Source organism: Schistocerca serialis, chromosome 3, assembly GCF_023864345.2.
Source record: "Schistocerca serialis cubense isolate TAMUIC-IGC-003099 chromosome 3, iqSchSeri2.2, whole genome shotgun sequence".
Classification (NCBI taxonomy): Eukaryota; Metazoa; Arthropoda; class Insecta; order Orthoptera; family Acrididae; genus Schistocerca; species Schistocerca serialis.
The window spans coordinates 781518521-781530791 of NC_064640.1; the positions used below are offsets into that span (position 1 = coordinate 781518521).

General features: G+C 45.0%; 1 non-coding gene across 1 annotated transcript; it reads left to right on the forward strand.

The window, feature by feature from the left end:
- Positions 1 to 8103: 8103 nt before the first annotated feature.
- Trnas-cga (transfer RNA serine (anticodon CGA)) lies at positions 8104 to 8178 on the forward strand. Its single transcript has one exon. It is a non-coding gene; the product is annotated as a tRNA-Ser (tRNA).
- Positions 8179 to 12271: the final 4093 nt, after the last annotated feature.

Here is a 12271-nt window from a genome sequence, read left to right on the forward strand (position 1 = left end):
ACGATATAAATTTGAGCTTTGTTCGTCATATAGGTCTAACATGTCAGAAGGTTGTTTATGAAGTGCACATGTTGATTAATATAGTTCCCCTCTTCTAAATTTTTGCAATAGCATTTAACTGTAGACGTTTTCTAACACCGGCGTTAGCAATTCCTTTCTGTTCTCTGAAACCTCCAAAACGACAAATTTTTCTGGTTTAAATCTGATGACCTTAATTATCACTTCCGACCAACATTAAATACTTCATGAACCCATACATGGAACTCCAAATGTGCAGTGTTCCTGCACTGCATTGCAAGGTATTCACACAGTATAGAACTGTAATACACTTTACACCACAGACGCTCACTCTGGCTTGACGAAAACATCCGAACATTGACCAAAAGTTGCACAAATAATTGAGTTTGAAAGGAAAAGAAACGAGGTATGAAGCATTTATAAATTCATCGAATGTAGTGAGGTGGTTTAATTTCGTCCCAGTCTATAAAATTAATTTCGGGCCATACTCAGCTCTTGCCGATTAATGTAATATAATACCCGCCTACTAATCAGGGCGTCTGTCTCCGTTGCTTTTGAGCATGAATGGAAATTGTAGAAATTTTATGTGGAGCATCATTTAATAATAAAGCGTTTTAAATCATCAAAAGCGATGAGCGGGAGCAGGCGCTTTCGATAAAGAACGGTAGCCAGCAAATGGATCCCGGAGCTTTGCCGCAAACGGCGTCCAGAGGAGGACAGTCTGCAGGAAATCTGCAGCAAAATCGTTACTGGATAAAATTTTGATATCGGTGTGTCAGAAAGCGAAATAGATTGAATCTGCGTTACCATTACATTCACGTCTTCAGCATTCAGACAGAAGAGGCTATAAAAATATTTTATGCCAGCTGCTCTCGATCCACTGACATTTTGAACAGAAACAACACACGCTACTGCTAGACCACAGGCGTAATCAGCCTAGGGTTTCTCTATCATGGGACAAGTTTTCCTCCAGGAAGTGCCGCAGTCTACGGTGTTGCCAGATTGTGCAGATAACCGGACTTAGAGAATTAGCGAGTTGGCCAGTTTTTTGTCCCATGTCGCGATCGGCGCGGACTTAGCCTCTGAAGCGGCCGGCCGCCGGTCGAGTTTTATGTCAAAGAGTGTACGTTGTTGTTCTACATTGTTTAGCTCTGGTATTTACAGGGCCACAGAGAAAGCAACCTAGGTTTTGGAGGGAAAAGCCGTAATTATAATGATCTACACTACAACAGGAACAAGATGCTCATCTTAAGGAAAAATAATGTAATGTGTGTTCCAGCTCACAAGCGACATTGAAGCAGGTAGTTCCTGTGACTTACTATGGACAGAGGTTATATTCGACAACCGGAATAAATTAATAACTGGCTCCTTTTACCGACCCCTGGTCTCAGATGAAACAGTTGCTGAACATTTGAAAGAACAGTCGAGTCTCATCGCAAAAAGGTACCCTACTCCTACAATTATAGTTGGCAGTGACTTCAATCTACCTGCCGTATGTTGACAAAAATATATTTTTCAGACCCTGTTGTAGATAGAAAACAACATCCGCAATTGTTCTAAATGCTTTTTTAAAAATTATTTTGAACAATTAGTTCACGAGGCCATTCAAATTGTAAATGTTTATGAAAACACACTTGACCTCTTAGCCACAAATAATACTGAGCATCACGATGGATACAGGGATTAGTGAACACACAGTCGTAGCGAGGCTCATTTCCATAACAAAGAAATTCACTAAAACTAAAAGCGAAATATATCTATTTATAAAAGGAACTAAAAATTCGGTTGACGTCTTTCTAAGAGACAGTATCCAATTCTTCCAAATTATGTAAGTGAAGACCACTGTGGCTTAAGTTCAAACAAATAGTATCAATAGCACTCGAGAGATTCATATCAAGCAAATTAATAACAGACGGAACTGATCCCCCATGGTACACAAAACACGACAGAAAGCTGCTGCAGGAGCATCGAAAAACGCACGTATAATTTAGACGAGCGCAAAATCTCCAAGATTGGCGAAGCTTTACTGAGGCTCGAAATTTGATGCGGATTTCAATGCGAGATTCATTTAATAGTTTCCACAACGAAACACTCTAGAAATGTGGCAGAAAATACAAAGAGATTCTGGTCCTACGTTAAGTAAACCAGCGGAAAGGCTCAGTTAGTACCTTTACTGCGGGTCGGGCGGCGGGCGAGGAGGAGGAGGAGGAGGAGGAGGGGAGAGACAAGGGATCCAACCCTTCGAAGCAGGTACAATCGTGGCAAATGTCCTCACACCGTCTGTACACCAGTGCGAGAAATTTTTGGGACCACCATTCTGTCCCCTAATTGCTTCAAGTTGTTCCCTTCCCTAATAGCAGCACGTGGCTTCTAAGGCCGAAACCTCCACGGCAATATTTACTGTTAAATGACCAACCTGCCTGTTTGCTCTTAACTCTAGAAAAATACTATTCGAAGGAGAAACGCAACTCGCCCTTTTTTTCACATGATATTTTGCGAACCATGGATGAAGGGTATCAGACGGATGCCATATTCCTTAACTTCCGGAAAGCGTTTAACTCGGTGCCCCACTGCAGACTCCTAACTAAGGTACGAGCATATGGGATTGGTTCCCAAATATGTGAGTGGCTCGAAGACTTCTTAAGTAATAGAACCCGTTACGTTGTCCTCGATGGTGAGTGTTCATCAGAGGTGAGGGTATCATCTGGAGTGCCCCAGGGAAGTGTGGTAGGTCCGCTGTTGTTTTCTATCTACATAAACGATCTTTTGGATAGGGTGGATAGCAATGTGCAGCTGTTTGCTGATGATGCTGTGGTGTACGGGAACGTGTCGTCGTTGAGTCACTGTAGGAGGATACAAGATGACTTGGACAGGATTTGTGATTGGTGTAAAGGATGGCAGCTAACTCCAAATATATATAAATGTAAATTAATGCAGATGAATAGGAAAAAGAATCCCGTAATGTTTGAATACTCCATTAGTAGTGTAGCGCTCGACAGTTACATTGATTAAATATTTGGGCGTAACATTGCAGAGCGATATGAAGTGGGACAAGCACGTAATGGCAGTTGTGGGGAAGGCGGATAGTCGTCTTCTGTTCATTGGTAGAATTTTGGGAAGATGTGGTTCATCTGTAAAGGAAACCGCTTGTAAAACACTAATACGATCTATTCTTGAGTACTGCTCGAGCGTTTGGGATCCCTATTAGGTCGGATTGAGCGAGGACATAGAAGCAATTCAGAGGCGGGCTGCTAGATGTGCTACTGGTAGGTTTGATCATCACGCGAGTGTTACGGAAATGCTTTAGCAACTCGGGTGGGAGTCTCTGGAGGAAAGGAGGAGTTCTTTTCGTGAATCGCTACTGAGGAAATTTAGAGAACCAGCATTTGAGGCTGACTGCAGTACAATTTTACTGCCGCCAACTTACATTTCGCGGAAAGACCACAAAGATAAGAGATTAGGGCTCGTACGGAGGCGTGTAGGCAGTCATTTTTCCCTCGTTCTGTTTGGGAGTGGAACAGGGAGAGAGGATGCTAGTTGTGGTAGGAGGTACCCTCCGCCACGCACCGTATGGTGGATTGCGGAGTATGTATATAGATATAGAGCCACCATAAAGATCCCACATGCATTAGCAACGTACATGCTCCCATCACTGCCTGCTCAGGCTGATAACTTCGTGTCGTCTCACAAAAACGATGTCTTGGTAAATCATCATTAGCCTTGAATATGGAAAATAGTGACTCGTCCCTTCTCGCTTTCAATTCTGTAGCGCTGTTTGAAGTTATGCAAACATCCACTGCTTCCGTTGAAATCACTGTAATCTATGTTGCGTGCAGCTTGATGTGCGTAATGTAGTAGATCACTATCATGCACATCTTGTGAATCGTATCAAGCAGCCTTGAAACTCGCAAGCACCACTTTTTTTAACAATTGCGCCTTGTCCTCCTTTGAATATCCGTAGTTTTTTAATTAACTACATCGTCATATTCTGCTGACTTACTCGTAATCTGTTCATAATTCTTGTTTTAGTACGTTGTGGATGATCTTCCATGTAAATAATTATGTTTCGCACCCGCTCCTTGGACAACGATTCTCTTTTACTCGTTTACTCGGCTTCACTGGAGACGGCATTTGTGGGTCCCTGTCTGACAAGGATTATGTACTACATGGCTCGACATCTGTGTCAGCCGGCCGAGGTGGCCGAGCGGTTCTAGGCGCTTCAGTCCGGAACCGCGCTGCTGCTGTGGTCGCAGTTTCGAATCCTGCCTCAGGCATGGATGTGTGTGATGTGCTTAGGTTAGTTAGGTTTAAGTAGTTCTAAGTTCTAGGGGACTGATGACCTCAGATGTTAAATCCCATAGTGCTCAGAGCCATTTGAACTTTTTTTTTTTCGCTTCTAATGGAGAAGTCGGAAAATGAATACCCAGGCAGTGCTGGGTTTGTCAGCTAGTAAGTATAACATGTAACGGGGAATATTTAGAAGAGAATAGCATGATTGCAGACTAACAAATGAAGGCAGCATTGTGTTCAATGTTCACGGCAATAGCATTCTGTTGCTTCCACAGACATTGTCCATGATGGCGTCAACGCCAGGACTGGGGCATCATTTTCTAAAGGTAATGTTGTTGTCTACCCAAGTTTCATCGATATAAAACCACTTCCCGCCCTGCTTTCTTAATTTATTACTTAGAAAAGATATCTGCATCCTCAATCAATTAAATCAGTTTCCCCCACCAGAATCTTACTTCCATTTACAGATCTTCTCCAGAAAAATGTCATTTCACGCAATGTCTTGTGCGAAAGAGCTTTCTGCTGAGGGAAATGTATTTCACTGCTTTATTACAATAAGTAGCCAACGACCTTGCCGCAGTGGTAACACCGGTTCCCGTCAGGTCACCGAAGTTAGGTGCTTTCGGATGGGTGACCATCCAGTCTACCGAGCGCTGTTGGCAAGCGGAGTGCTCTCAGGTCTTGTAAGGCAAACTGAGGAGGAGCTACTTGATTGAAAAGCAGCTGCTCCAATCTCGTAAACTGACATACGGCCGGGAGAGCGTTGTGCTGACCACATGCCCCTCCACATTCACATCCAGTGACGCCTGTGGGCTGAGGATGACACGGCGGCCGGTCTGTACCACAGGGCCTTCATGGCCTGTCCGGGCGGAGTTTACTTGTATTACAATAAGTAATGTGTTCAATGTCAGCACTATTTTTTTTATATTTATGTAAAAGTCCTCCGTTGTTTGTCGAATTACCACATTTTCCAGCTATCCTGTAACGATGGGTTTTCTTCCAAAATAGTTTGCGCTCTTTCTTGGCAATTTGAGTAAACTAAGTGGTTTATTTTCACCTTTCTTTCCGTTGCGTCCTATTCTGCAAAGGCTGACTTTGTTCAAAATTGCAGCCATTTGTATGGGGCTGGCAACATTAGTCAACAGTGCTTTTCGTTTCAACTATTAATTACAAGCCACAATTACGTTAGAAACGATTGGACGCCCTTTACTCCGCAAATACCTCATCTTTGTATTGTGCATATTTTCTTGCCATGTAGTACGCTTATCCGTCACTTCTGAACAACTGTGTCACTAAACATTCGTATTAAATTGACTGGGTGTAGCAACTAAAATAGCAGTAGCAGAATTGACGTAAATCTCCGCACACTGCACAACACTTTAAAACAGGAAACAAGTGACTGATTTTGCGTGTGCGAATAGGCTACTATGTGCTGTAGGGCAGATGCAGGGTCTTTTCTGGAAAGGCCACTTCCTGCACGAAGAGCGCTGCTAGCTCCTGGGTTTGCCGACAGGCGGCTTGCGGATGTAGATGTAGGACCTGTGTAGAGTTTACAGAGGGGTTTATTGCTGCTTCCCGCGCGAAATCCGTCAGCCAATGCTACCTGCCGCTACGTCTCTGCAGAGACGCGGCTGCAAATCGGTTACCGTCGCTTGCTGTAGTCTCCAAGCAGTATGGCTTCGTGTGTGGGTGGTGTTGTGATTATTACGTTTCTTCTGATTATAGAACTACCGATGAAATTAACGAGAGCGTAATTGTACCACTGCTCGTTACAACAAAATTGCCTATAAAATTCAGGATACTACGTTTCATAGCTTCCCAAAGAGCATTGTTGTTCAGGACGAATGGGTATCTAGGTGCAAACTAGTTGATGAAATAAATGTTCGAAATACAAGGATATGCTCGGAGCAGTTCATTCCTGAGGATTACACGTGGATTAGAAAATTTGTGTTAGGTCTGCCTTCGAGTGAGACACAGAGACTGAACACTGTCCTTTCGCAGAAAATACATATTTGGGAGGTAAGAGGATGCAGTAAGAGACTGTAGCAATGCAGGAAAGAAAGGGACGAGAGGAGTGGGAGAAGAAAACGAAACAGGATTGGGCTCGTATGAGAAACTAGGAAGTAATTCTGAATCTGCCCGACCGGTTTGCCGTGCGGTCTAACGCACGGCTTTCGGGGCGGGAAGGAGCGCCTGGTCCCCGGCAAGAATCCACCCGGCGGATTTGTGTCAAGGTCCGGTGAACCGGCCAGTCTATGGATGGTTTTTAGGCGGTTTTCCATCTGCCTCGGCGAATGCGGGCTGGTTCCCTTATTCCGCCTCAGTTACACTATGTCGGCGATTGCTGCACAAACAAGTTCTCCATGTACGCTACACCACGCAAGCATAGGGGTTACACTCGCCTGGCGTGAGACGTTCCGTGGGAGTTCCACCGGGGGCCAAACCGCACAATAAGCCTGGGTTCGGTGTGGGGGCGGCGGTAGGGTGAACTGGACTGCGGTAGTCGTCGTGGGGTTGTGGACCACTGCGGCTGCGGCGGGGACGGAGCCTCTTCGTCGTTTCTAGATCCCAGGTTAACATACAATTCAATACAACACTGAAACTCGTTTAAATGGGTTTATGAAACAGAAGAGAAGACAGAAATGACTCGTATCCTTAATTATTATCTTAATGGAAAATAGGTCTCATTTACATAACGAACCTGTCCATTTTTTTACTTATGGTGAAGAAAGCATTAAGGTTTTACATGGCGATGGTTATAGTCCCAAGTTGGCAAATCTATTCTGGCATACAACAGATACCCATCACCTCCGAGAATCCACATTCAGAGCAAACACAGCTGTACATTCTGGGACTAATCACAGGATTAGGACAAAGGAAAAATGCAGGTACGCAAAACGTTTATGTGTGAGGGGGTTCTACTTTCGAATGAGGGCCACACATGCACTATAAGGGAAAAAAGACACTCCACGAAGGAATTATCCGAATGCGACGGAATTCGTAGACGTTATGCACATGCAGAGACAAAGAATGGCCACAGTTTCAAAAAAATGGATGATTAATTCAAGAGAAAGAGCTTCACAAATTAAGCAAGTCAATAAAGCTTTCGTCCACCTCCGTCCCTTATTCAAGCAGTTACTCGGCTTCGCATTGATTGATAGAGTTCCCAGAATGAGATTTTCACTCTGCAGCGGAGTGTGCGCTGATATGAAACTTCCTGGCAGATTAAAACTGTGTGCCGGACCGAGACTCAGAGGAGGACAAGGCGCAATTGTTACAAAAAGTGGTGCTTGCGAGATTCAAGGCTGCTTGATACAAATAACAGGATGTGCATGATAGTGATCTACTACATTACGCACATCAAACTGCACCCAACATAGATTACAGTGATTTAAAGGGAAGCAGTGGCTGTATGCATAACTTTAAACAGTGCTACAGAATTGGAAGTGAGAAGGGACGAGTCACTCTCTCACTATTTTCCATATTCAAGGTTAATGTTGATTTACCAAGACATCATTTTTGTGAGACGACACGAAGTTATCAGCCTGAGCAGGCAGTGATGGAAGCATGTACGTTGCTAATGCATGTGGAATCTCGGTCCGGCACACAGTTTTAATCTGCCAGGAAGTTTCATATCAGCGTACACTCTGCTGCAGAGTGAAAATCTCATTCTGGAAACATCCCCCAGGCTGTGGCTAAGCCATGTCTCCGCAATATCCTTTCTTCTGTTAAGTTTGGAAGGTAGGAGACGAGGTAATGGTAGAAGTAAAGCTGTGAGGAGGGGGCGTGAGTCGTGCTTGGGTAGCTCAGTTGGTAGAGCACTTGCCCGCGAAAGGCAAAGGTCCCGAGTTCGAATCTCGGTCCGGAACACAATTTTAATCTGCCAGGAAGTTTCATTGATAGAGTCGTTGGATGTCCTTCTGAGGTATAATGTGCCACATTCTGTCCAGTTGTCGCGGTAAGTCGTCAAAATCCCGAGATGATTGGAGGGACCTGTCCACAATGCTCCAAACGTTCTCAACGAGGGAGACACCAGGCGACATTGCTGGCCAAGGTAGGGTTTGGCGAGCACGAAGACAAGCAGTAGGAACTCTCGCCGTGTGCGGGCGGCCATTATCTTGCTGAAATATAAACCCAGGGTAGCTTGCCTTGAAGAGCAGCAGAAAGAGGCGTAGAACATCGTCGACGTGCCGCGGATGACAACCAAAGGGGTCCTGCTATGGAAAGAAATGGCACCCCAGAACATCACTCCTGGCTATCGAGACGCATGGCGAGCGACAGTCTGGTTCTTCATCTACATACATACTCCGCAACCCACCATACGGTGCGTGGCGGAGGGTACCTCGTACCACAACTAGCATCTTCTCTCCCTGTTCCACTCCCAAACAGAACGAGGGAAAAATGACTGCCTATATGACTCTGTACGAGCCCTAATCTCTCTTATCTTTGTGGTCTTTCCGCGAAATGTAAGTTGGTGGCAGTAAAATTGTACTGCAGTCAGCATCAAATGCTGGTTCTCTAAATTTCCTTAGGTGCGATTCACGAAAAGAACGCCTCCTTTCCTCCAGAGACTCCCACCCACGTTCCTGAAGCATTTCCGTAACACTCCCGTGATGATCAAACCTACCAGTAACACATCTAGCAGCCCGCTTCTGAATTGCTTCTATGTCCTCCCTCAATCCGACCTAATAGGGATCCCAAACGCTCGAGCAGTACTCAAGAATAGGTCGTATTAGTGTTTTATAAGCGGTCTGCTTTACAGATGAACCACATCTTCCCAAAATTCTACCAATGAACCGAAGACAACTATCCGCCTTCCCCACAACTGCCATTACATGCTTGTCCCACTTCATGTCGCTCTGCAATGTTACGCCCAAATATTTAATCGGCGTGACTGTGTCAAGCGCTACACTACTAATGGAGTATTCAAACATTACAGGATTCTTTTTCCTATTCATCTGCATTAATTTACATTTATATATATTTAGAGTTAGCTGCCATTCTTTACACCAATCACAAATCTTGTCCAAGTCATCTTGTATCCTCCTACAGTCACACAACGACGACACGTTCCCGTACACCACAGCATCATCAGCAAACAGCCGCACATTGCTATCCACCCTATCCAAGAGATCATTTATGTAGAAAGAAAACAACAGCGAACCTACCACACTTCCCTGGGGCACTCCAGATGATACCCTCACCTCCGATGAACACTCACCATCGAGGAAAACGTACTGGGTTCTATTACTTAAGAAGTACCCCATCACTATCTGGGGCATCTCCAGACACGTTTTGGGCCTATAATGTGATGGGCTGGAGTATATTTGTCTTCAGTGATGAGTCCCGCTTCGAAATGAAGACGATTTTGGTTTCTGGGACGCTCAACATCGTGATCATCAGCGCCCATACAGGAGCCCAATCTTGCCATTTCCAGTCTCGCCACTGCCCAAATGATGAGGAAATGACGACGACATGATGAAGGCAGCACAAACACCCAGTCCATGGTCGGAGGAAATCCCTGACCCGGCCGGAAATCGAACCCAGGACCTTGTGATCCATAGGCAGCAACGCTAGTCACTAGACCACGAGCTGTGGATGTTTCGAATTGAGGTCAGATGACCAGCGAAGACGTGTCTGGAGACGCCGCCGATAGTAGTCGGATACTAACCTTACTGTCGCCTGTCTGACCGCATGACAACCAGGAGTGATGGTATGGTGTGTCATTTCATTTCATAGCAGGATCGCTTTGGTTGACACCTGTGGCACCCTTACAGCACTGTGGTATGTCGACGAAATTCTATGCTCTGTTTTGTTGCTCTTTGTGGCAAGCCGTCCTTCATCTTTCAGAAAGATAATGATCGCCGACACACTGCATCGTGCTTGCCAAACCCTACCTAGGCCAGCAAGATCGCGTGATCTCTCCCCAGTTGAGAACTCTTGGAGCGTTATGGGCAAGGCCCTCCAACCATCTCTGGAGTTTGACTATTTAACGCGCCAGTTGGACAGAATTTGACGCGATGTCCATCAGGAGGACATGAAACAACTCTCTCAACTAATGCCACTCTGAATAACTGCTTGCATAAGAGCCTACTATTTATTGACTTGCTGAATTTGTGAAGCTATCTCCTGAATATACACGGTGATCAAAAAGGCAGTATAAATTTGAAAACTTCATAAACCACGGAATAATGTAGATAGAGAGGTAAAAATTGACACACAGGCTTGGAATGACATGGGGTATTATTAGAACAAAAATAAAGTGTTGCTAGACGCGTGAAAGATCTCTTGCGCGCGTCGTTTGGTGATGATCGTGTGCTCAGCAGCCACTTTCGTCATGCTTGGCCTCCCAGGTCTCCAGACCTCAGTCTGTGCGATTATTGGCTTTGGGGTTACCTGAAGTCGCAAGTGTATCGTGATCGACCGACATCTCTAGGGATGCTGAAAGATAACATCCGACACCAATGCCTCACCATAACTCCGGACATGCTTTACAGTGCTGTTCACAACATTACTCCTCGACTACAGCTATTGTTGAGGAATGATGGTGGACATATTGAGCATTTCCTGTAAAGAACATCATCTTTGCTCTGTCTTACTTTGTGATGCTGATTACTGCTATTCTGATCAGATGAAGCGTCATCTGTGGGACAATTTTTGAACTTTTTTTGTTTCTAATAAAACCCCATGTCATTCCAACAATGTTTGTCAATTTGTACCCCTCCATCTACATTATTCCGTGATTTATTCAGTTTTCAAATTTATACTGACTTTTCTGATCACCCGGTTTTTTCCAATTTTTCTGAAATTGTAGTTATCCTTTGTCTGTACATGTGCATAATATATACTGATTTTCCTCCCATTCGGATAATTCCTTCGTTGCGAGTCTTTTTTTGTCTTAGGAAATGTAAATATTGGTCCCGTGAGGCACAGAAATACGCGAACAGTGGGTAATTAACCTTCATTAATTTATTCCCGAAAGCAGCTTATTGTAACGTGCATGCTGCATGGACCTGTCGTAACTGTTTCTGTCCCTATAGCCCCAAATGGTTACAGACTTACGGAGACACTCCATTGAAACAAATGTACTCCTCATGCAGAAGACCAGCGGCTCACTGCGGTGGCGCTCGGCGGCCGGCGTCCTTATGTACAGACACAAGTAGTTCGACAGAATTCGGAAATTGTGGCGGCGTGCGTGATTGTACACCCCACTCTGCTGCGTGCAAGCCTATAGATGTAATGACCGATAATAACGACCCTCTTCCTTCCTTGAGGCTTGTTACAATAGCACATGGGCAGCTGGAGGCAACGAAAAATTGAAATAACTCGACATCGAAACTGGATCTGAGGAATTTGTTTCAGTACATGCATTTTCCATATCTTTCTACCTCAGTGCTGTACAATGAACATTCATGCATAAAAAGAAGGGTGTAGCTTCCCTGTTAATGTAGTACAGTAGAGCGTCGATTATCCGAACGTCGGTCAACCGAGCGACCGCTTAACCGAACTGTGTACTCTCACCCTACCGTCCATCATCCCCCTCATTCCCAAACCAAGTTTCCCACAGTAGTCGCCGCACTGGGCCACCGCTGGCGGAACATTGCTTCTAATTGGTCCTTCACAAGTCGCTGCTGACCGGCCAAGCCACCAGTCGCTGTGTTTCAACAATCAGCACACTTCTGTCGGCTTGGCACTGGCAGTAGAAGTAGCGGCAGTATCAAAGCTGTTCACAGCAACAGCTGCGCCAGCTTAAAGTTGAGGCGTGCCGCTCCGCGCAGTTTGAAGGATTGCGCGCCCCCCCAAGAAGAGCTTCTCACGGTGCAAACACCTTCTGTTCTCTGTTACGACCACTTGTGTGCTGCTCCGTGAAGAAGTGAACTTGACGATACAAAATGCTTTAACGTAAACGTGTTGTCCTTTCTGTGAGGGACAAGTACGAGATTATTAAAAGGTTAGAAGAAGG